This window comes from Saccopteryx bilineata, chromosome 10 (assembly GCF_036850765.1).
Source record: "Saccopteryx bilineata isolate mSacBil1 chromosome 10, mSacBil1_pri_phased_curated, whole genome shotgun sequence".
NCBI classification, from domain to species: Eukaryota; Metazoa; Chordata; class Mammalia; order Chiroptera; family Emballonuridae; genus Saccopteryx; species Saccopteryx bilineata.
Window position 1 is genome coordinate 72,414,827 of NC_089499.1, and position 25,425 is coordinate 72,440,251.

At 43.0% G+C, this 25,425-nt stretch overlaps 1 long non-coding RNA gene and 1 other non-coding gene across 2 annotated transcripts in view; both read right to left on the reverse strand.

Annotated features, from left to right (window-relative positions):
• The window catches only part of LOC136314690 (uncharacterized), a 57,249-nt gene that overhangs the window by 22,408 nt on the left and 9,416 nt on the right, over window positions 1-25,425 (reverse strand). The gene's annotated exons all lie outside the window — the stretch shown is intronic.
• On the reverse strand, window positions 15,383-15,574 carry LOC136314763 (U2 spliceosomal RNA). The gene has a single exon (XR_010727364.1). It is a non-coding gene; the product is annotated as a U2 spliceosomal RNA (small nuclear RNA).

Sequence of the window (25,425 nt, forward strand, 5' to 3'; positions counted from 1 at the left end):
ATGGTAACCTATCTTCTGCCACCTCTGGGCTTTACTTTCCTCTCTAGCGGCTTCTTTCTCTTCTGTTATAGACAGGCTCCCTCCTTGTGGCCAGAGAAGATATTCATCAGCAGCTCTACACTTAAACTCTTCCAACCTAACCAACCAAAAGAATATGGCACCTCTTCCAACCTAACCAACCAAAAGAATATGGCACCTCTTCCAACCTAACCAACCAAAAGAATATGGCACCTCTTTCCTGACAATTTCAGCAAAAACTCCAGCCTTCTTGTTATCCCAGCTTGGGTCACGTGCTTTTCCTGCAACACTCACAGCGACTAGGGAAAGGCATTGCCCCACCTGCTCAAATACAGGTCTTGAGTCGACACCTGGGACACAGTGATGATGTCAGATCAAGCAAATTGCATGAACTTGAGAATGGCACTGTTTTACAAAGGAAAATCAAGGGGCTATTTCCAAAAGTTAGGGGCAAGAATTTTAAGTAGATAATTTTAAAAAGTGGGCACCGCCTGACCTGTGGTGGCGCAATGGATAAAGCGTCGACCTGGAATGCTGAGGTCGCCGGTTCAAAAAACCCTGGGCTTGCCTGGTCAAGGCACATATGGGAGTTGATGCTTCCTGCTCCTCCCCCTGTTCTCTCTCTCTCTCTCCCCTCTCTCTCTAATAAAAATGAATAAATAAAATCTAAAAAAAAAACCCAAACAAACCCAAAAAACAAACAAAAAATAAAATAAAAAGTGGGCACCGCTGTCCTGGCTGGGTGGTTCAGTTGGTTCAAGTGTTGTCCTGATGCACCAGGGTTCAATCCCTAGTCAGGGCACATAAAGAATCAACCAGTGAATGCATGGATAAGTGGAACAACAAGTTGATGTTTCTCTCTCTCCCTTCCTTTCAGTCCCTAGAATCAATGGATTAAAAAAAAAAGATTTAAAAATGGTCACTGGTAACCTCGATTCACACATATAGCCAATCTCTACCTCCTACTCAGCCTTAAAACACAGAGACAAAGCTGGGCTTCTAGCACTGCACTTGGGGAATACTTTTCATCAAGAAAAAGCCTGACATTTTCTCTCCCAATCACTTCCAGGAATTAGAAGCTGTGGCAAGGGATTCTCTTAGTTTTCAAGTGGAAAACTTAATGTGCCATGAACTTCTGGTCATTGGCTTAAGGAGGAAAACTCTCTTTGGGCCTTTTAGAAATCATCTCTCCAACTTTATGCCCATGATTTGTGATGTTGTAATTGCCTTCAGAGTTGTACTGCAGCTGCCTTTGCAAACCAAGTTTAAACCTGCAGGTCACCTTGGATTAACCAATGTATTGTATGCTCAACTGACTGACTGAGCTGCTGAAGTCATGAATATTTGCTCTGTCTTGTACTGCAATGCACACAGACAGGAAAAACACGCACACAAAACAAGCACAGAAAGGAAGAGAGCTCACTGGAGAAAGACAACTTGGGACGATTATTTTTCTGCATTTTCTTGAATACCATTTGTCTTCTGGAAAGCAGTGCAAACAGAGCTGTGGCTTCTAGACTCTGAAAATATGATTGCTATGCATGTGAAGAGATCAACTTGCTGAAACACAAAAACACACAATATCAGAAGTAGCACAGACCCTTTCCTTTGGCATATGCCCTTCTCAGACCAGATCATCAGGCTAGAGTTTTGGCTTTTGTTTGTTTGCTTGCTTTGTTTTGTTTGGGGTTTTTTTAGTTAAATTTGAGTGAGGTTGTGGGTTCTTTTGTTTTTGTTTGGTTTGGGGTTTTTTTGTTGTTGTTTTTTACTGATTTCTCTTAAAATAGTTCAATTCAAACTGAGAACAGGCAACCTTGCTGTGATGCATGCATTCATCACCTTCAAGAAATCGATGCTTTTGGCTTGATAACATTGTTTTGCCTTGGGTTTAAGATACAAAATACGGTAATTATTACTTTATTGTTGCCATATATGAAACAAGGACTCTGGTGCTGTTCCCACTGTCAAGAATACTGCCCCTTCCTTTCCCTTGGCTGTTACTTTACCAACCTTCAGTTCTTGACTTCAATTCTGGCCAGAGTTTCTTAAAAATTACACATAAGCAAAAATAGTTACCATACAACCAAGCCATTCCATTTTTAGGCATGTGCCCAAGACAAATACATGTCTACACACAATCTTGTACATGAATATTCATAGCAACATTATTCATAACAGCCAAAACTGGAAAACATTCAAAGATTTGTCAACTGGCAAATGTAAGAACAAAATATGATATGGCCATATAATGGAATAGTACTTAGCCATGAAAAAAGAAGTACAGAGAGATGCTATTGTAGTAGGGTTAGATAGGCACGAGCAGAGCAGGAATGATGGGCCTTAAGTATTAACCCCTGGAGATGACATCTAGGTTGTGTTTCAGTTTCAGGTGTTCTACTTCCCAGAAGTGTCTGTGCCCACTCTAGACATGCATCACTACCAACCATCATTGGTGATGCTTTTCATCAGCAAATGCTCACCTTGACCTCTGAATGGCCTGGTTGTTTATCCTTCTCCCAACAGATCCTTTAATTTCTCACTTCAGATTCTCATCAAGTAGGTTTTCTTTTAGTAACAACTCAACAAACTCTTTTGTACTAGCATGAATTCTATTAATTTACTCATTAATTCATTGACTCATCTATTAGTATACACTTGACCCTTGAACAACATGGGTTTGAACGGCATGGATCTACTTCTATGTGGGAAATTTTCTCAATAAATACTATAAATGTATTTTCCCTTTTTCTTTCTTTCTCTCTTTTATTTATTTATTTTTGACAGAGACAGAGAGAGAGTCAGACAGATGGACAGATAGGGCCAGACAGACAGGAAGGGAGAGAAATGAGAAGCATCAATTCTTTGTTGTAGCTCCTTAGTTGTTCATTGACTGCTTTCTCATATGTGTCTTGACTGGGGGCTACAGCAGAGTGAGTGACCCCTTGCTCAAGCCAGCAACCTTGGGCTCAAGCCAGAAACCTTGGGCTTCAAGCCATTGACCTTTGGACTCAAGCTAGCAACTATGGGATCATGTCTATGATCCCATGCTCAAGTCAGTGACTCCGCACTCAAACTAGATGAGCCCGTGTTCTAGCCAGTGACCTCGGGGTTTCAAACCTGGGTCCTACGTGTCCCAGTCCGATGCTCTATCTACTGTGCCACCTCCTGGTCAGGTTCTAATTGTTTTCTTAATAACATTTTCTTTTCTATAGCTTACATTATTTTAAGAATACAGTATATGATTGCTATAACACAAAATATGTGTTAATGGTGTGGCCTGTGGTGGCACAATGAATAGATCATTGACCTGGAATGCTAAGGTCACTGGTTTGAAAACCTGAACTTGCCCGGTCATGGCACATATGACAAGAAGCCAGTGAACAACTAAAATAAAGCAACTATGAATTGATACTTCTATATGCCACCCCTTCCCTGGTAAAATCAATAAATAAAATCTTAAAAAAGAATACTTAAAAATATATGTATTAATGAACTTTTTATGTTATTGGTAAGGCTTCTGGTCTACAGTAGGCTATTAGTAGTTAAGTTTTGCGGGAATCAAAAGTTATATGTGAATTTTCAATTGAATCCCAAATTATTCAGGGGTCAACCATACATTAATTGAATATCAAATGTGTGCCAGTATCCTATGAGGTGGGGATTAAATACAGAACAAGATACAATCCTTGTCCTCAAGAAGTTTAGAACCAGAATCAGAGGTTCCCAAACTCACTGGGCATTAGAATGTCTTGGAGAAACAGTAGGGTGATAAGTGCGGCCATGGAGAAGAAAGATTTAAGCAAACTTCCTCCATTCTGTAACTTCCATCAACCCAGAAAGCTCCTTCTAATTTAAAAACAAATTTTTAAAAACTAACATAGTATCTGCATAAAAATATCTATAGAAAACTGCTACTTTCATTGACCTGTAACATATAGTCAATGCAAAAGCAATATGCTTGCTATGCAAACAGTCTCAGTTATGTGCCCCAGGGGAGCCAAAAAAACTTCTAACCTATGTTTCTCCTATCAGAAAGTTTGGAGCTGTCATCAAAGTATAAGTCTTTGTTGTCACTGACCAGATAGCTCTGTTGATTAGAGCACTGTCCTGATATGTCAGAGTTGCGGGTTCAATTTCTAGTCTAGGCACATAGAAGAATCAACCAATGAATGAATGAATAAGTGGAAAGAACAAATCGATGTCTCTCTCTCTCTCTCCCCCTTCCTCTCGCTATAAAAATTTTAAGAAAGTATAAGGGCCCTGCCTAGGTTGCTCAGTGGATAAAGCACCTTCTAGACATGTCAAGGTCATGGGTTTGATCCCTGGTCAGGGCACACAGGAGAAGCAATCAATGAGTGCACAACTAAATGGAACAACTGAGTAGAACAATAAGTTGATCCTTCTGTCTCTCTTCCTCTCCAATCAATGGAAAAAAAATTTTTTTTAATTAAAAACATATGGCCGCCCTGGCCGGTTGGCTCAGCGGTAGAGCGTCGGCCTAGCGTGCGGAGGACCCGGGTTCGATTCCCGGCCAGGGCACACAGGAGAAGCGCCCATTTGCTTCTCCACCCCTCCGCCGCGCTTTCCTCTCTGTCTCTCTCTTCCCCTCCCGCAGCCAAGGCTCCATTGGAGCAAAGATGGCCCGGGCGCTGGGGATGGCTCTGTGGCCTCTGCCTCAGGCGCTAGAGTGGCTCTGGTCGCAATATGGCGACGCCCAGGATGGGCAGAGCATCGCCCCCTGGTGGGCAGAGCGTCGCCCCTGGTGGGCGTGCCGGGTGGATCCCGGTCGGGCGCATGCGGGAGTCTGTCTGACTGTCTCTCCCTGTTTCCAGCTTCAGAAAAATGGAAAAAAAAAACAAAAAAAAAAAAACAAAAAAAACAAACATATGGCCAGTTGGCTCAGTGGTAGAGCATTGGCCCAGCATGTGGATGTCCCAGGTTCGATATCTGGTCAGCGCACACAGGAGAAGTGGCCACCTGGCTCTCCATCCCTCCCTCTCCTGCTTCTCTCTATCTCTCTCTCCCTTTCTCACAGCTATGGCTCTATTGATTTGAGTGCATTGACCTGGGGCACTGAGGATAGCTCTGTGGAGCCTCCACCTCAATCGCTAAATATAGCTCAGTTACAAGCACGGCCCCAGATGGGCAGAGCATCAGCCCCTGATGGGGGCTGCCAAGTGGATCCCAGTTGGGGTGCATCCAGGAGTCTGTCTTTCTAGCTCCCCTCCTCTCACTTGGAAAAGAAGAAAAAAAATTAAATATAAAGATCTACTAGACTTTCTGAATTAGAATCTCCAGGGGTAGACCCCAGGCATCTGTATTTTATAAACAACCTTCCCAGGGTTCAATTTAGGAACCTGCTTTTGGAGACCACTGTTCTAAGCGGCAAGGAGGGAAGATGAATTAAACTAAGGCAGGGAGAAAAGCTAGGAAGTGAGGGATGAATACAGAGGCAGGCCAGGAGCAGGTGGTAGGAGAAAAGACAGCCTCCCCAAGATGTCCATGTCCTAATGCCCTGAACCTGTGAATGTTACTTGGCATGGTAAAAAGGACCTACAGATGTGATTAAGGAACTTGAGAGGTGGGGACTGTCCTCACTTAGGTAGGTGGGCCCTACCTGTGATCACAGTACCTGTATAAGAGAGAGAGAGAGGGAGATTTAAGTGCAGAAGAGTAAGAAGACAGTGTGACTAAGGATGTGATGGGGGGGGGGAGAAAAGGCAATGTGGAGAGAGAAGAAGCAGCCATCAACAAGGTAATGCAGACAGCTCCAGAAACTATAAAGCATGAAGGAGTGGATTTGACTCTGGAGCCTGCAGAGGAAACCAGCCCTGCAAACGCCTGTAAAACTCACTGTAGATTTCTGGCTTCTAGAATTACAAGGAAATACATTTGTGTTGTTTCCAGTCATTATATTTGTGGTTAATTGTTATAACTAAAACAGATGATTTTAAAAAACAAATAGGAAAAAATGTTGAATTGAAATGATTAAGTTGATAAGATAAGCTAGGTAGAAGAAAAAGATAGGAAAGGAGGCATCAAGAATGAACGCAGGCCTCTAACTATGGAGGGTGCTGCTGACACCAACACTGTTGCTAAAATCACCACTAACACCAGCTAAGGCAGATGTCGGGAACCTTTTTGGCTGAGAGAGCCATGAACACCATGTATTTTAAAATGTAATTCCGTGAGAGCCATACAATATGCTTAACACTAAATACAAGTAAATGTGTGCATTTTATGTAAGACCAACACTTTTAAAGTAGAATAAGTCTCTGAATTCTTTTTAATAACGTTGTTATGCTGTTGCTAACCAATGATGAATAAAGTACTTCTTACCATTAACGTGACTTCTGGTGCTGCATGGTTTTGCTGATGGTTTTGTAGTCTGGTTGATATGTGGTGAGGTTAAGCTTCATGCAGGCGTTGAGATTTCCATCCATTAAATGTGATAGTAGGCTGACCTTAATGTTCTTTAGATGTGAGAAAGACTGCTCACATGCATATGAAGAGCCAAACATTGTCAGTACGGCAATACTCACACGCTGCAGTGTGTGGTATGTGACAGGAAGCACGTTCCAAGTTTTGACAATCAGCTGGTCTGTGGGTTGAAGTTTTTTCATTTCTCCCCACTTGTGTTTGCTCGCCAACTCTGCTTGCTGTCGTGCAAGTCTTTCCAAATCTTCATTCAGTGACTTGAACTTATTCACCCACATGTCTGAGGCCTTCAGGTCAGCAGCTTGTAGGTCAAAATCTCTGATGGAGACACCGGGGATGTAACTCAGGTCGGCACGGTCTACTGCACACTCATGTGGATGGGTGATGAACTTAAAAAGACGAGTGCGCTCATGAAATTCTCCAAAGTGCGCTTTGAATGACTGCAGGAGATTAGATGTGAAGCCCGCTAGCTGCTGGAGATCAAGATGTTGAGCAGGGTCACTTGCTGTGCATGCATCTTTAAACTCTCCCAGTTTTTCAAAGTGTAGTAAACGACCTGTTTCAATGTCTGCGATGAAGAGTTCCAGCTTGTTTTCAAATGCAAACACTGCTTGTTGAAGGGTAAGACTGTATTTCCAATGCCTTGCATTTTCACATTGAGCTGATTCAGATGTTCACTCATGTCCACGAGATAGTAGAACTTCAGGAGCCACTCAGTGTTAGCTAACTCAGGATGCTCGACGTTTTTCACTTCAAGAAAAGTCCATATTTCACTCAGACGAGCCATGAAATTGCTGAGCGCCTTCCCTCTTAACAACCAATGCACATTGCTGTGCAGAAGCAGACCAGGATAATTATTCCCAACTTCATCCAGCAGTATTTTAAACTGGCAATCATTTAAAACTCGGGCAACAATAAAATTGACCACCAAATGACCAGCGACATCACCTCACCAAGCTGCTCACCACACATCTGAGCACAAAGCACCTCCTGATGTAGGATGCAGTGAAAACTTAGGATGGGTCTCTTTTCATGTTCATGAAGAAGCGCTACAAATCCTCTGTTTTTCCCCATCATGCATGGAGCACCATCAGTACACACCGAAATAAGTTTATCCTTCTGTAGATTTTTTGCTTTAGCGAACTCAGTGAAAGACTTGAATAAATCCTCCCCTCTTGTTGTCTCCTTCATAGGCAAAACAACAAGACTTTCCTCCCGTACTGTGTCACCGACAGCATACCTTGCAATCACGCTGAACTGGGATAAATGGCTTACGTCTGTTGACTCATCTAAAGCGACAGAAAAGAATGGTGCTGCATTTATGTCCTTCACTTGTGTTGCCTCAATTTGATTTGCCATCACGATTGTATGATCGTGAACAGTTCTTGCCGACAGAGGCATGTCTTTTATTCGTTTGATTATCTTGTCTTCATCCGAAAAGTCGTCAAAAAGTTCATTGGCAACATCAAGCATGAATGTTTTGGCATACTCCCCTTCTGTGAATGGCTTTCCGTTTCTCACAATTGCTAAAGCACCAGCAAAGCTAGCTGAATTCCAGTCACCTTGTTGGGCCCAAACACTGAGTTGCTGCTGACTAGCTTGCACTCTGCACAGTAACTCTTGACATGCTTTCTTCCTGCTGTCCCCGCTGGATGGATGGATATATATATATATTTTTTTTTTTTCCTGAAGCTAGAAACAGGGAGAGACAGTCAGACAGACTCCCGCATGTGCCCGACCGGGATCCACCTGGCATGCCCACCAGGGGGCGACGCTCTGCCCCTCCGGGGCATTGCTCTGTTGCAACCAGAGCCACTCCAGCGCCTGGGGCAGAGGCCAAGGAGCCATCCCCAGCGCCCGGGCCATCTTTGCTCCAGTGGAGCCTCGGCTGCGGGAGGGGAAGAGAGAGACAGAGAGGAAGGAGAGGGGGAGGGGTGGAGAAGCAGATGGGCGCTTCTCCTGTGTGCCCTGGCAGGGAATCAAACCCGGGACTTCTGCACGCCAGGCTGATGCTCTACCACTGAGCCAACAAGCCAGGGCCCCCGCTGGATGTTTTGATGCAAATGTAATATGGTGTGTGTCGAAGTGCCGCTTTATATTTGACCGTTTCATCGATGCAATTTTATCATTACATATTAGACATACTACAGAACCATCTCTCTCCACAAAGGCGAATTCCTCTGTCCATTGCTGCTGAAAAGTACGTTACTCCTCATCTTTTTTTCTTTTAGCCATCTTCTTTGTCAAAAGAGTTTTTGCAATTAGTTAGCTGACTACTTGATTGAAAGGAGGGAAGTTTACTTCCTGACCTCACAATGACCTATGTACGTTACACATTATCCAATAAAAATTTGGTGTTTTCCCAGAGGACAGCTGTGATTGGCTCCAGCCACCTGCAACCATGAACATGAGTAGTAGGAAATGAATGGATTGTAATACATGAGAATGTTTTATATTTTTAATGTTATTATTTTTTTTATTAAAGATTTGTCTGTAAGCCAGATGCAGCCATCAAAAGAGCCAGCCCTGTGCTATGGTTTAAGTGCCTGGGGAAAAAGAGCTTCTATTGACCACAGAGGAAGACATTGGCCAATGCAGTGGTCAATATTTTCTAGTTGAGTAAAGCCTCATTAATTGGGACAGAGACTCAATTGAAGTTTATGTTTTCCTCTTTTGAAAGAGAAAAGAGTTTGGGAAACAAACAAAGAGTTTACAAGATTTCTAGAGGGAAAATTTAAACTGCTCAGGGAAACAAACTGTTTTTTTTTTTTTTTTTTTTTTTTGTATTTCTCTGAAGCTGGAAACGGGGAGAGACAGTCAGACAGACTCCCGCATGCGCCCGACCGGGATCCACCCGGCACGCCCACCAGGGGCAATGCTCTGCCCACCAGGGGGCGATGCTCTGCCCCTCCGGGGCGTCGCTCTGCCATGACCAGAGCCACTCTAGCGCCTGGGGCAGAGGCCAAGGAGCCATCCCCAGCGCCCGGGCCATCTTTGCTCCAATGGAGCCTCGGCTGCGGGAGGGGAAGAGAGAGACAGAGAGGAAGGAGGGGTTGGGGGCGGAGAAGCAAATGGGCGCCTCTCCTATTTTCCCTGGCCAGGAATCGAACCTGGGTCCCCCGCATTCCAGGCCGACTCTCTACCGCTGAGCCAACCGGCCAGGGCCAACAAACTGCTTTAATCACCTTCAAACACTTGACAAGCATCATTTGCCGTCCAGCCAATTTGTGAATTGCAAACCATTTCTAGTTATTTATGAAACAAGTGCTGGGGCAGACCAGGTAACACTTTTAAAGCCTGGTCCTATTGCCTGGAAATAATAAAACTGGTTCCTTTAGAATGTTTCATCATTCTGACCTTGCACTAACTCTGGCTGGCTTTCCTCTAACAAGGCATCGGACTGCCAAGCTTTGATAGATCTTGTTCTCCCAAACTGTTCCTCTACCACCTATCCTTGCCATGTATTTTGGGGTTGCTGGGCCCAATTCCAATGTACGAGTATGTGTGTGCAGGGAGGGGGTTCTTCCCACATCACCAAGCAGTTCTCAGGCACCAGCTGGAGGTCCTACAATTCAACTCAATTCTGACACTATCTACCTGGAAATAGCATCAGGTTGCACAGGTTAAGAGCTCAGTCCCCCAAGATTGTCCCCATCCCTCTTCAGCTACCAGTCACAAGCCCCAGTTGTTGCCTGTACTTCTTACTGACCAATTATAAATAAAAATTTCCTATATCCTCCTCCTTCGGTCTGACTCAATTGTTAGAGCAGCTCACAGAACTCAGAGAAACATTTTACTCACTAGATCACTGGTTTATTATAGTAGGATATAACTGAGGAACAGCCAGATGGAAGAGAGGCAGGGGACGAAGGCCTGGAGCTCCCCTGTCCTCTCTAAGGCAGTCACTCTCCCAGTAACCCCCAGGTATTCACCAACTTGGAAGCTCTCTAGACACTGTATTTTTTTTGGGTGTCAGTGGAAGAAGCTTCATTACATAGGTATGGTTGATTAATTCATTGGCCATTGGCAAGATTCAGCCTCCAGCCTCCAGCCCCCAGCCTCTTCCCCTCACCAAAGTCAAAGGTGGGATGGAAGGAAAGTTCCAACCCCTAATCACTTGGTTGGCTCCACAGGCAACCATCCCCTCACCCTTAGATGGGGCCCCCAAATAAACTTATGAACATGACAATATTATGTTGCTTCATCACTTAGAAATTCCAAAAGTTTTAGAAGCCCTATGACAGAAACAAGGACCAAGAAAAATATACATTTCATACCATATCAGGTAAAAACCCCGACTGATCCTCAAAACTACCAACTCTCCCATGTCCCAATCAAATCCACCACCAAGACCTTACCATCTCTATCCACTTTCCTCTAATGTACCCTTAAAATTCTAGTCCAAGCTACCATCACCCCTTACTTGGACAGGTAACAGGTCAAAAAACTATACCTTAACAGTCCCTTCTCTGATTTCCTGGATCTTTTCAGTGCCCTTGCAATTCACCCTTCTGACAACTACCCTGTAGTTTCTAGATTCAGATTGAATAGGATTCTTAGCTATGGGGGCTTTTGTTTAGTCATAGTCTCTCTGAGTTTCATTGTCTTCACCTACAAAACTGATAATAACAATCACTGGCTCTGAGGTTTCAGATAAGGATTAAATCTAAGCGAAGTGCTTCTCCTGGTGCCTGCTAACAACAACTGCTTAGTAAATATTAGGTGTGGTTACTGTTACCACTTGGTTTGTTTACCAGCCAGGAAATTAGGATCATCCCACCCCAGTGAGATTGCACAATACTCCTTCATCTGTTTGTATAGGTAAAATGCAAAAGGAGGTTTATGTTTGCTTTTCTTTCTTTCTTTAATTTTTTGTATTTTTCCGAAGTGAGAAGCAGGGGTTGACAGACAGAATCCTGCATGCGCCCAACCAGGATCCACCCAGCATGCCCACTAGGGGGCAATGCTCTGCCCATCTGGGGCATTGCTCAGCTGCAACTGGAGCCATTCTAGCACCTAAGGCAGAGGCCATGGAGCCATCCTCAGTGCCCGGGCCAACTTTGCTTCAATGGAGCCTCGCTGCGGGAGGAGAAGAGAGAGACAGAGAGAAAGGAGAGGGGGAAGGGTGGAAAAGCAGATGGGCATGTCTCCTGTGTGTCCTGACCAGGAATCGAACCCGTGACTTCCACACACTGGGCCGACGCTCTATCGCTGAGCCAACAGGCCAGGGCCTCTTCTTTTCTTTGCAATCATTTTTTAGGCCAGTATAGTTATGAGAAAATGCTTCTAACTTAGATGAAACCATTATACTATGAACAGTCTAAATCACACATATAATAGGAGCATTTAACCCTGGCCAGGTAGCTTAGTTGATGGAAGCATCTTCCTGATACACCAAGGTTGCAGGTTCCATTCCTGGTCAGAGCACATACTAGAATCAACAAATACATGTATAAATACATGAAACAACAAATTGATGCTTCTTTCTCTTTCTTCCCTCCCTCTTAAAATTAATAAATAAATAAAAATTAAGCGTCAAGCAATGAGCCTGACTAGGCGGCGGCACAGTGGATATAGAGCATCAAACTGGGACAGGGAGGACTCAGATTTGAAGCCCCAAGGTCGCCACTTGGGTGCGGGTGCATCCATCTTGAGTAGGGGCTCACCAGCTTGAGCATGGGGTCGCTGGCTTGAGAGTGGGATCATAGACATGATCCCATAGTCACTGGCTTAAAGCCCAAGGTCACTGGCTTGAGCCCAAGGTCACTGGCTTGAGCAAGGGGTCACTTGCTCTGCTCTAGTCCCCTGGTCAAAACACATATAAGAAAGCAATCAATGAACAACTAAGATGCCACAATGAAGAATTGATGCTTCTCATCTCTCTCCCTTTCTTCCTGTCTGTCCCTCTCTCTGACTCTCTCTGTCTCTGTCAAAAAAAAAAAAAAAGTTTAATTACCTGAAGTTGGTAACTATGGGTGAGGATGTTCTGGTTCTTATGAAACACTCACTGAAGAATTTAAGGGGGCCCTGGCCAGTTGGCTCAGTGGTAGAGCGTCGGCCTGGCGTGCAGAAGCCCCGGGTTCAATTCCCGGCCAGGGTACATAGGAGAAGCACCCATCTGCTTCTCCACCCCTCCCCCTCTCCTTCCTCTCTGTCTCTGTCTTCCCCTCCCACAGCTGAGGCTCCACTGGAGCAAAGATGGCCCAGGCACTGGGGATGGCTCCTTGGCCTCTGCCCCAGGCGCTGGAGTGGCTCTGGTTGCAACAGAGCAACGCCCCGGAGGGGCAGAGCATCACCCCCTGGTGGGCAGAGCGTCGCCCCCTGGTGGGCGTGCCGGGTGGATCCCAGTCGGGCGCATGCGGGAATCTGTCTGACTGTCTCTCCCCGTTTCCAGCTTCAGAAAAATACAGAGAAAAAAAAAAGAATTTAAGGGCAGAGCAGCATGGTGAATGCAACTTAATTGCAAATGGTTTGAGAAAAAGTTTATATGTTACAAATGACAGGGGCAAGATGTTTAGCAATTGGTGAATCTAGGCAAAGGGTATACTATCCTTGTGATTGTTTTTCTTGATATGTGTAATCATTTGCAAATAAAAGTTTTAAGACTTTGTAAATCTAAAATGTAGAGTCCCTCACAGCACAAAGGTAGGGATAAAAATCCCAAGCACACACTCTCTGCAGCTGGGTGTCATTATGAACGATGTCCTGTTGTGACCAGATATTAAAAGTTTGCTCAGCCACGGTGAATTTCCATAGATTTGGGTCATAAAATAAAACATTCTTCGAGCCTAGAACTCTATTATCATTCCTTTGAGTCAATTCATCTCTTAGACCATCCAAATATTGAAAATGTCATCAAATTATGAAGTAGAACTGAGAAGATTTTTGTCTTAAAAGTCTCTCAGTTCATTTGCATTTCCACTCACCACTGGGAAATTTTTACTTGAAATCTGAAATCCCTAAGGAGTTTAGTCCCTTGATAGCTCAAACATAATTGTCCCGATTTAAAGTTTTGGGTTTTTTTTTTATAATGTTAACTTGTACATATCTTACCAGATAAGGGATTCAAAGAGCATTCATCACTTGGGACTTTGGGAGAAATAATTCTTTGTAGGCTCCAATGTAAGTGGAGGAAATAATTCTTATCTCAGAGGGGATGATGTAAGAGACAGTTGTCATTTGCAAAATGTCTCAAGGTCTTAAAATGAAAGGGGCCACTTTGGTACCAGACTGTCATTGTATTATGGGCTTACATTTCTTTAACAGTATGTAAAACACAGTCATTTTAAATGAATTATTTCCTTAGAAGTCTGTGAAGGTGAATGCCTCATTTCACCAATGAAACAAACCAATTTACTATAATGCCCTTGGCTATAAGTAGTGTCTCTATCAGTAGAAGGAAGAAATGTGTAGCCATGTTATTTCTCCTTCCTACTCATTGGCATACTAAATGAGCTATTTTATTTTCACTTTATTATTTTACTTTTATTTTCATGTTATTTAAAAAACTTTATGAAACAAACTACTCTTACCTTAGTACATTTTAATAAGAGCATTGCCCAATAAATTCAGTCCCACTGTCTTGGTTTGCTCAGGCTGCTATAACAAAGTACCAAACAGCTTATAAACAACAGAAATTTATTTTTCACAGGTCTGGGGCCTGGAGTCTGAGACCAGGACACGAGCATGGTTTATTTCTGGTGAGTGCCCTTTTCTGGCTGTGCCCTCACAGGGCAGAAAGAGGGGAGAGAGCTCTCTGGGGTCCTTTCCACAGAGGCATGTATACCATTCATGAGGGCTCCACCCTCGTGACCTAATTACTTTCCAAAGGCTGGTCCACCTCTGAATTCCTTGAGGGTCAGGATTTTGGGGGACACAAACATTTAGTCCATAGCATTTACTAATATTTACTGAGCACCTGCCAGGTGCTAGTCCCTGAAAGTTAGCGCACAAATAGACCCAGTCACTAATCTCATAAAGCGTAGAGGCCAGTGAAGGAGCAAGACAAGAGACAGTCACATAATAAACATTCCATTTTAAAGTTTGACGTAAGACAAACAGAAAGTAAAATAAGAGACCTTAGATTCTGAAGTTGAGGCCTGATATAAATGAACTTCTATGAAGTCTTTCTAGTTCTGGTTGTAATAAATGTGATCACATATTTCCTCATAGATTGAATACTTGAAGAACACGTTGCTCATTTGTCAGGAACAGCATATCTCAGCTGCAGGAAGAGTTCCATCTCATATTGTTAGCAATTCTTTTATTTTCTTAGAGTTTTAACATTTTTGATAATATGATGGAATGTAACATTGCAATTGTAGAGAAAATGAAAATGCTGAGTCAGAATTGATTCTTACCAACTTGATTGGTAAGACTCAAAAGGAAACTAAACATTTTTCAGAAAAATGCAAGCCCTGGCCAGGTAGATCAGTTGGTTAGAGTGTTGTGCTGCTATGCCAAGGTTGTGGGTGTGATCCCAGTCAGGGCACATACAAGAATAAAGCAATGAATGCATAAATAAGTGGAACAACAAAAATCGATGTTTCTCTCTCTCTCTCTCTCTCTCTCTCTCTCTCTCTCTCTCCCCCTATCTCTCTATAAATAAATTTTCTTTTTAAAAAGGAAAAATACAAAATAAACAACCTTACAGTAATGAATTTAAGGACAAATACTTATAAAATTGATTTTAGAGAGAAAAAGAGAGGAAAGGAGAGAAACACCAACTTGTTCCACCCATTCCATGCATTCATTGGCTGATCCTTTTTCTTTCTTTTTTTTAAATTCTACTTAACTTCTCCCCTTCCTATAATATTCTTGACCATGGAAAACCAGCCAGTTCACACAAGGACAAACCAACAACTGCCAATGTAGATGGTGCTTCCAGGAGAAATGAGCCAGAGTCCTTTGTAAGCTCCATTCCCAGATGTTCTGCATCATTTCCCAGATGTACTGCAGTACCAGGTTGGTCCCCAGAGTGGATGGAGCAAGCTCCTATTCCATGCCCCTGCTCCAAAAGCACACTTACTATATTGTCCTCAGATAGAGGACATAGCAGATACTACCCTGAGAAGAACAGACACTACACTTGACTTTAACCAAAAAGTTAAGAAGTGATTCTTCACTGATTGACTCTGTGTGTGCTCTGACCAAGGATGAAAGCCCCAGCTTCGGCATGTTGGGACAATTCTCTAACCAACTGAGCTACCTGGCCAGAGCTGTGCTGCTATATTTTTAGAGAGTAGGAAACTGTTTCTGAATTGTCATCGCCCTTACCATCTAGCATGATTTGACCACCAATTACAGAAGTCTCAATTGAAACAATGAACAGAAGGCCTTACTGAGAGAACCCAGAGGCAGGGTAGGATTCAGCTGTAATTTGATTGTGAGGACCACAATGTTTTTGATGTTTCATGCTCTTTCCCTTCAATTTTCTCAACTCTGGCCGTTTTTTAATTCACACTGGTCCCAGACTGGCATGCCATATTGGTAACAAAAATGGCTACCTCTGCTTCAACCCCTGTAATGGCAACCCCGTCACACAGTTCAGAATGAAGGGGACATTTGTCCCAGCATTCCAGGCACAATAACCAAGCCTCGGCCAATGAACCAGCCTAGGCCCCCTGTGCAGCGCTGAATCCATGCCTGGGACCAGGTGGGTGAAATGGGCCTATCAGCTGCCCCTGGGTGCCTGCCCCTGTCCTGTGGAGGAGAGGCTCTGCACCCCAAAACAGCAGGGGTCTTCAGCTGGAGGGCTGTGGGGAGATAAGAAGGGGGAAGTGAAGGTGTGAGGACAAGCATTAAGTCTGTTACCCCAGTCCCAAAGACAAATATGAGGATGGTGCCCCAAAAGTTGATCTTTTGACTTGCAAAAAAAAGGAATTGGCCAAAACTCTGCACTTTGCCCCAGAGTTGTGTTATACTTTCTTTCCTTCTCTCACAGCGACTATGCCTTGGCAATCAGCCCACCGGGTGGACAACAGGTATCTTAGGTAACACCACACTTGTTCTCTAAACTCAGGAACAATATTGTTTTCACATCCGACAGTTTTAGCCTTTACTACTGTGCAAATGAGCACCCATCCAAGAGGAGCACTGTCGCCTAGTGTGGTGAGAACTCTGCTCCAACTCAGTGAAGTCAAGGTGTCGAGGTGCCCTGGGGATTCTGCTCTCAGTGTGGAGAGTTCTCCGTGGTCAGTGGTCACAGTAAGCTTTTCTCTGTGGCTTTGAAGGGAAGTCAGAGCTTTGAATACTGCCGAGTCTACTGGCCTTTTCTAAACCCACAATTGCCAGAGCCAACTTCTCATTTATACAAGCTGCAGTTTCCTTATTGAGGTTTTCAGATGGCTGTCAGATTGCTTGAGATGTTAGCCAGCCAGAAGGACAGAGCATGCCCTACCTGCAGACCGCAGTCTGGGCAGGAGCTAGGGGTGCAGTAGTGAATGAGGCAGGGTCCCATCCTGGGGCTGGCTCCAGCAGGCAGGACTGACTGCAGACATTTTTATGTAAACAGCTACATAAATACAAACTGCCGAGACCCTATGTGGTGAGTCCCCTGCTCACACCTTCTAGCTCATCAAGCATGCTTCCCCCTCACTGTCTGGATCTTCCATTTCTCAGTACTAATGCTGTCTCCTTCCTCCCCTCTGAACACACACTGTTCCCTTCCCAGGAAATGCTCCCTGGTATCACAAAGTCTTGTGCCCCTTCACCAGGTTAACCTCTCCTTCTTGGATTCCAGTTTAAATAACTTTCCTAAGATTTAATCAAGTATCCTTAATGGACCCTCAGCCCCATCTGTGTTCCTTGCTTGGCACCCAGACCCTTCAGAACTAGACATCTATGTGGGAGATACGATTACCATCTGGCTCCCCAGTCAGACAGTGCGGTTATGCCTATTGTTTTCACCTCCAGGTTTCCGAGTCACACCAAGCACATGCCTGCCTCAGGGCCTTGGCCTCAGCAGTTCCTCTGCCTGCAGCACTGCCTACCTAGGAGCGCCTGGGCTCACTCTCCCTGCCAGGCCTCCACTCAGACAGGAACTCTGTCTCAAGGTCTGTCCTCTCTCCTTATACATAGTAGCAAATCCTACTTTGGGTATCAGGAGTCCCCTCTCCCCTTCCACATCATCCATGCCATTTAAATACTCTATCTCTCATTTGTGTATCTAAAAATGTAAGCTCTGTGAGAACGAACCTGTCAATTTGACTGTTTTTTTCCCCTGGTAGCTTGAGTGCCTGACTCATATTAGATGCTCAATAACGATTTATTCAATGAAAGGCTGAATCGGTACCTAGTGTTTCCAGGCATCCCCAAACTACGGCCCGCGGGCCGCATGCAGCCCCCTGAGGCCATTTATCCGGCCCCCCGTCGCACTTCTGGAAGGGGCACCTCTTTCATTGGTGGTCAGTGAGAGGAGCACTGTATGTGGTGGCCCTCCAACGGTCTGAGGGACAGTGAACTGGCTCCCTGTGTAAAAAGTTTGGGGACCTCTGTTTAGCAAATTGTTAGCACATGGCAGGCACTCAGGAAGTATTTCTGAATGAATGAATGCCTGAATGAAGAAGTACAGATACGACTAAAACAAATGCAGGACCTTTCCCCTAGCTGGAGGAGTCTAAGGTAACTAAAATAATAAGGGGGTCGAGGGAGGAGGGAGGCTCTCAGAGGGAAGAGAACTGAGCATAAAAGAGGTCTGCAGAGGGACCAGAGAAAAGTCCTGAGAGAGGGGCTCCCGAGAGGATCAGACAGGAGGGAGAGAGAGTTGGGAGTCTGTGGAGAAGAAAAGATTAGGAGTGGAGGTTTTAGGTGAGGTTTCTCTGGCCAGAAAAAGGCCTGCACGGTGGAACAGGCAGCACAGAGATTAAGGACAGGTGCGCGAATAATTAGAAGCCGTGTATGTAAGAGATATCCAATCAGTTCCCAGCTTTTTTGGCGATAGTTAAATTAGGAGGGAGACTCCCGTGCCCCAACAGCCGCCCTCAGTCCTCGGAGTGATCAGCATTGAGCATTAGCATCCTAAAAACTCAAGGTCTGGCCATGGACGAAAAAGGATTAGAAGATGGCAGCAGAGTAGGCGGACGCACAGACAACCAGCTCTCACCATAAAACTGGAATACAAATCAATTTAGGAAAAATCAGTGTGAAAAACCAACTCTGGACTACAAGAACAACTCTCAAAAACCAAGGAGCAAAGAAGAAGCCACAACAAGCCTGGTAGAGAGCGCCTGAATCTCCCCTGCTTACAGGAACAGAGTGGAGGGGAGGCTGAGAGCCCAGAGGGGATCTCACCCCAGGGAAAAGAGCTGCTCACAGCAATATTTTCTGTAGGAAAATACTGCTCACAGCCACTTGCCTGGCAACCAGGGAGTGAGGTGCGTTGAAAAGACCAGCTTATCTCCCAAGTGGAAAGGACAGGGAGAGGGACAGACTGTGAGGGGCTAAGGAATGAAGGAGACGAACTAAAAAAGTTGACTCATCCATGCTGGAGGCGGCCATAGCTGGGAGAGGGACTGAACCTTCCACAAAACAGTACTGAATTGCTTCCGGATCAGAGTTCTCCGGACATCTCTCCAGCTCCAATCAGCGCAAAAACACACCGCTGAAAACAAGAAGTGGGGAGGAGGGGCAGTAACTCAGGTCTCCATGGAGATCTGAGATACACCTCCCCTTACTGAAGCTGAGAAAACACCCTGCCCCCAGAGAGATTAGTTGGCAGAAGAGGACTTCAGAATCTGAGGTTACACCCATCCCATTCCTGGATACAGTTTCAAGGAAGCCCCCTGCTGAGATCAATAAACAAGACTATGACCTGTTAAGAATACAAACAAATCAAGTCTTCAAAGCTGCCCAAATCAGAAAGTGGATTACAAATAATAGCTGATACCAACCCAAGAAGACCTAGAAATAACACAACTGAAAACTGGAGGCAGACAACACCAAGCCTAGATTCAACCAACTCTACAAATAAAACACCCAAACACAATGAGAAGACAAAAAAGTGCAATGCAAATGAAACCACAAGAGAATCCTTCAGGAGATGAACTGAGTGATATGGAAACAATCAAACTTCCAGATGCAGAGTTCAAAATAATGATTGTAAGGATGCTTAGGGATCTTAGAACAACAATGGATGGTCATTATGAACACCTAAATAAAGAAATAGCAAGTATAAAAAAGAATCAGATGGAGATGACAAATACAATATCAGAAATAAAGACCACAATGGAAGGAATTAAAAACAGGATAGATAGAGCTGAGGATCGAATCAGCGAGTTGGAGGACAACTGGAATGAAGGCATGAAAGCAGAGAAGAAAAAAGAAGAAACTCAAAAAGTCAGAGGAAACTCTTAGAGAGCTCTGTGACAACATGAAGAGAAATAACATCTACATCATAGGGGTTCCTGAAGAAGAAGAAAAAGAACAAGGGATACAGACTTTGTTCAATCATATCATAGCTGAAAACTTCCCTAAATTAATGCAGGAGAAACTCTCACAAGTTCAAGAAGCACAGAGGACTCCATTAAAGAGAAACCCAAAGAAACCTACACCAAGACACATCATAATTAAAATACCAAAGCTAAGCGATAAAGAGAAAATATTAAAAGCTGCAAGAGAAAAAAAAGCTATCACCTACAAAGGAGCTCCCATAAGGATGACATCTGACTTCTCAACAGATACACTTGAGGCCAGAAGGGAATGGCAAGAAATATTCAAAGTAATGCAGAACAAGAACCTACAACCGAGACGACTTTATCCAGCATGGTTATTGTTTAAAATCGAAGGAAAAATAAAAAGCTTCCAGGACAAAAAACAACTCAAAGAATTCATTAAAACCAAACCAATGCTTCAGGAAATGTTAAGGGCCCTGTTGTAAACAGATCAAAGTGGGAAAAAATATAGCAAAAAAGAAATACAGCTTTAAAGAATAAAATGGCAATAAACAACTACATATCAATAATAACCTTAAATATAAATGGATTAAATGACCCAATCAAAAGACATAGGGTAGCTGCATGGATAAAAAAAAGGACCCGTACATATGCTGTCTATAAGAGACACGCCTTAGAACAAAAGATACACATAGATTGAAGGTAAAAGGATGGAAAAAATCTTTTTATGCAAATGGAAATGAAAAAAAGCCGGGGTAGCAATACTTATATCAGACAAATTGGACTTTAAAACAAAGGATATAATAAGAGATAAAGAAGGCCACTACATAATGATAAAGGGAGTAATCCAACAGGAAAATATAACTATTATAAATATCTATGCACCTAATATAGGAGCACCTAAATATATAAAGCAGATTTTGATGGATTTAAAGGGCAAGATCAACAGCAATACTATAATAGTAGGGGATATCAATACCCCACTAACATCACTAGATAGATCCTCAAGAAAGAAAATTAACAAAGAAACAGCAGACTTATTGGACACACTAGATCAACTCGATTTAATAGATATCTTCAGAACCTTTCACCCTAAAGCAGCAGAATATACATTCTTTTCAAGTGCTCATGGTACATTCTCTAGGATAGACCACATGTTAGGGCACAAAAGTGCTCTCAACAAATTTAAGAAGATTGAAATCATATCAAGCACTTTCTCTGATCACAACGGCATGAAACTAGAATTGAACCACAACAGAAAAGCTCAAAAATTCTCAAATACATGGAAACTAAATAGCAGGTTGTTAAATAATGAATGGATTAAAAATGAGATCAAAGAAGAAATAAAAAATTCCTAGAAACGAACGACAATGAGCATACAACAACTCAAAATTTATGGGACACAGCAAAAGCAGTACTGAGAGGGAAGTTCATCGCACTACAGGCACACTTTAAGAAGCTAGAAAAAGCTCAAATAAAGAACTTAACACTACATCTAAAAGAACTAGAAAAAGAACAGCAAGTAAAGCCCAAATGTAGTAGAAGGAAGGAAATAATAAAGATCAGAGCAGAAATAAATGACATAGAGGCTAAAGAAACAATACAGAGGATCAATGAAACTAGGAGCTGGTTCTTTGAAAAGGTAAAGAAGATCGATGAACCTTTAACTAGATTCACCAAGAAAAAGAGAGAGAGGACTCAAATAAATAAAATTAGAAATGAGAGTGGAGAAATAACAACTGACACAACAGAAATACAAAATATTGTAAGAAAATACTATGAAGAACTGTATGCCAAAAAACTACACAACCTAGATGAAATGGACAAATTCCTTGAAACATACAATCTTCCAAAAATCAATCTGGAAGAAACAGAAAACCTAAACAGACCGATTACAACAAAGGAGATCAAAACAGTTATCAAAAAACTCCCAGCAAAGAAAAGTCTGCGGCCTGATGGCTTCACAACTGAATTCTACCAAATATTCAAAGAAGAACGGACTCCTATCCTTCTCAAACTATTTCAAAAAATTCAAGAGGAAGAAAGACTTCCAAGCTCCTTTTATGAGGTGAGCATAATTCTGATTCCAAAACCAGGCAAAGACAACACAAAGAAAGAAAATTATAGGCCAATATCTCTGATGAATATAGATGCTAAAATCCTCAACAAAATATTAGCAAACCGGATCCAACAATATATAGAAAAAATCATACACCATGATCAAGTGGGATTTATTCTGGGGAGGCAAGGCTGGTACAATATTTGTAAATCAATCAATGTGATCCATCACATAAACAAAAAGAAGGAGAAAAACCATATGATAATTTCAATAGATGCAGAAAAAGCATTTGATAAAATCCAGCACCCATTCATGATCAAAACTCTCAGCAAAGTGGGAATACAGGGAACATACCTCAACATGATAAAAGCCATCTATGAGAAACCCACAGCCAACATCATACTCAATGGGCAAAAATTAAAAGCAATACCCTTAAGATGAGGAACAAGGCAAGGGTGCCCCCTTTCACCACTCTTATTTAACATAGTCCTGGAAGTCCTAGCCACAGCAATCAGACAAGAAGAAGAAATAAAAGGCATTCAAGTTGGAAAAAAAGAAGTAAAACTATCATTATTTGCAGATGATATGATATTGTATATAGAAAACCCTAAAGTCTCAGTCAAAAAACTACTGGACCTGATAAATGAATTCAGCAAAGTGGCAGGATATAACATCAATACTCAGAAATCAGAGGTATTTTTATATGCCAACAGTGAACAGTCAGAAAGAGAAACTAAGGAAACAATCCCCTTCACAATTACAACCAAAAACATAAAGTACCTAGGAGTAAACTTAACCAAGGATACTAAAGACTTGTACTCCGAAAATTACAAAGCATTGATAAAAGAAATCAAGGAAGATACAAACAAGTGAAAGCATATACCGTGCTCATGGTTAGGAAGAATAAACATCATTAAAATGTCAATATTACCCAAAGCAATCTATAAATTCAATGCAATACCAATTAAAATACCAATGACATACTTCAAAGATATAGATCACATATTCCAAAAAATTATATGGAACCAAAAAAGAACACGAATAGCCTCAGCAATCTTAAAAAGGAAGAATAAAGTGGGAGGTATCACACTTCCTGATATCAAGTTATACTACAAGGCCATTGTACTCAAAACAGCCTGATACTGGCATAAGAACAGGCATATAGATCAATGGAACAGAACAGAGAACCCAGAAATAAACCCACAGTTCTATGGACAACTGATATTTGACAAAGGAGGCAAGGAAATACAATGGAGTAAGGACAGCCTCTTTAACAAATGGTGTTGGGAAAATTGGACAGCTACCTGCAAAAAAATGAAACTAGATCACCAGCTTATACCACTCACAAAAATAAACTCAAAATGGATAAAAGACTTAAATGTAGGCCGTGAAACCATAAGCATCTTAGAAGAAAGCATAGGCATTAAGCTCTCCGACATCTCTCGAAGCAATATATTTGCTGATTTATCTCCACGGGGAAGTGAAATAAAAGACAGGATAAACAAATGGGATTTTATCAAACTAAAAAGCTTTTGCACAGCTAAAGACAACAAGAACAGAATAAAAAGACAAACTACACAATGGGAGAACATATTTGACAATACGTCTGACAAGGGGTTAATAACCAAAATTTATAAAGAACTTGTAAATCTCAACACCAGGAAGACAAACAATCCAATCCAAAAATGGGTACAAGAAATGAATAGACACTTCTCCGAAGAGGACATACAGATGGCCAACAGGCATATGAAAAAATGCTCAACATCACTAATCATTAGAGAAATGCAAATTAAAACCACAATGAGGTATTACCTCACACCAGTCAGAATGGCGCTCATCAACAAAACAACACAGAATAAGTGCTGGCGAGGATGTGGAGAAAAGGGAACCCTCCTGCACTGCTGGTGGGAATGCAGACTGGTGCAGCCAGAGTGGAAGACAGTATGAAGATTCCTCAAAAAACTAAAAATTGAACTGCCTTTTGACCCAGCTATCCCACTTTTAGGAATATAGCCCAAGAACACCATAGAACGGCTCCAAAAGGAGAAATGCACCCCCATGTTTATGGCAGCATTGTTCACAATAGCGAAGATCTGGAAACAGCCCAAGTGTCCATCAGAGGATAAAAAAGTTTTGGTACATATATACTATGGAATACTACTCAGCCATAAGAAATGGTGACATCGGATCATTTACAATAACATGGATGGACCTTGATAACATTATACGGAGTGAAATAAGTAAATCAGAAAAAAACTAAGAACTATATGAATCCATACATAGATGGGACATAAAAATGAAACTCAGAGACATGAACAAGAATGTGATGGCAATGGGGGTGGGGGGGTGGGGGGAGGGGGAGGGGGCGAGGAAGGAGAAAACCAGATAGAAGATGACAGAAGACAATTTGACTTTGGGGGAGGGGTATACAGCACAATCAAATGTCAAAATAATCTGGAGATGTTTTCTATGAACATATGTACCCTGATTTATCAATGTCACTGCATTAAATTTAATTTAAAAAAATTAAAAAAAAAGAATAAGGGGGTCTCAGCCATTTGGACTGTGTTAAGACTAGAATGTTGGAGCAGGGATAGAACTCTTGTTCAACACCTCCGTCCCCAGATGGCCATCTGACCCACTCTGTGGCCTCTGCACACATGGATTCACTTAGCTGGCAACTTTTTGCTATCCTGCAGTTTCTTACCAAGAACAGAGATTAAAGTGTCCCATAGAGAAATTAGCATGAAGGTTGACCACCTGGAAGCCAAACCCTAAAGCTCTTTTTCAGTATTCCTCAACTTCCAGGAGAGCCAGAGAGAAAAAGGAGCAGAGGTTAGAGGACATGGTTCTAGAAGTATCTTCTCTTACTTACAAAGGCTGAGTTGTGTGGGTGGAAGAATCATGCAGGGCCCCCAAACTTTTTACACAGGGGGCCAGTTCACTGTCCCTCAGACCGTTGGAGGGCCACCACATACAGCGCTCCTCTCACTGACCACCAATGAAAGAGGTGCTCCTTCCAGAAGTGCGGCAGGGGGCCGGATAAATGGCCTCAGGGGCCGCATGTGGCCCGCGGGGCCGTAGTTTGGGGATGCCTGGTAGGGTGTAGAGTGGAGAGGTCTGTGCCTGAACCAGGCGTCCTCAAACTATGGCCTGTGGGCCAACCAGGCATCCCCAAACTACGGCCGTGGGCCACATGCGGCCCCTGAGGCCATTTATCCGGCCCCCTGCCGCACTTCCGGAAGGGGCACCTCTTTCATTGGTGGTCAGTGAGAGGAACACTGTATGTGGCGGCCCTCCAACGGTCTGAGGGACAGTGAACTGGCCCCCTGTGTAAAAAGTTTGGGGACCCGTGGTCACTCTGAACCTTTAGGGAGATGAATTTTACCTGCCTCTTTAAACGTTTTTGGCCTTTCAGTTACTAAGGATATGAAAGCAGCTGCATGGTTTCTTTTGGAGCTGTTCTAGGCTTTGCTCCATAGATTACCCGGGAGGATGTCATATACAAATGAAAGAAGA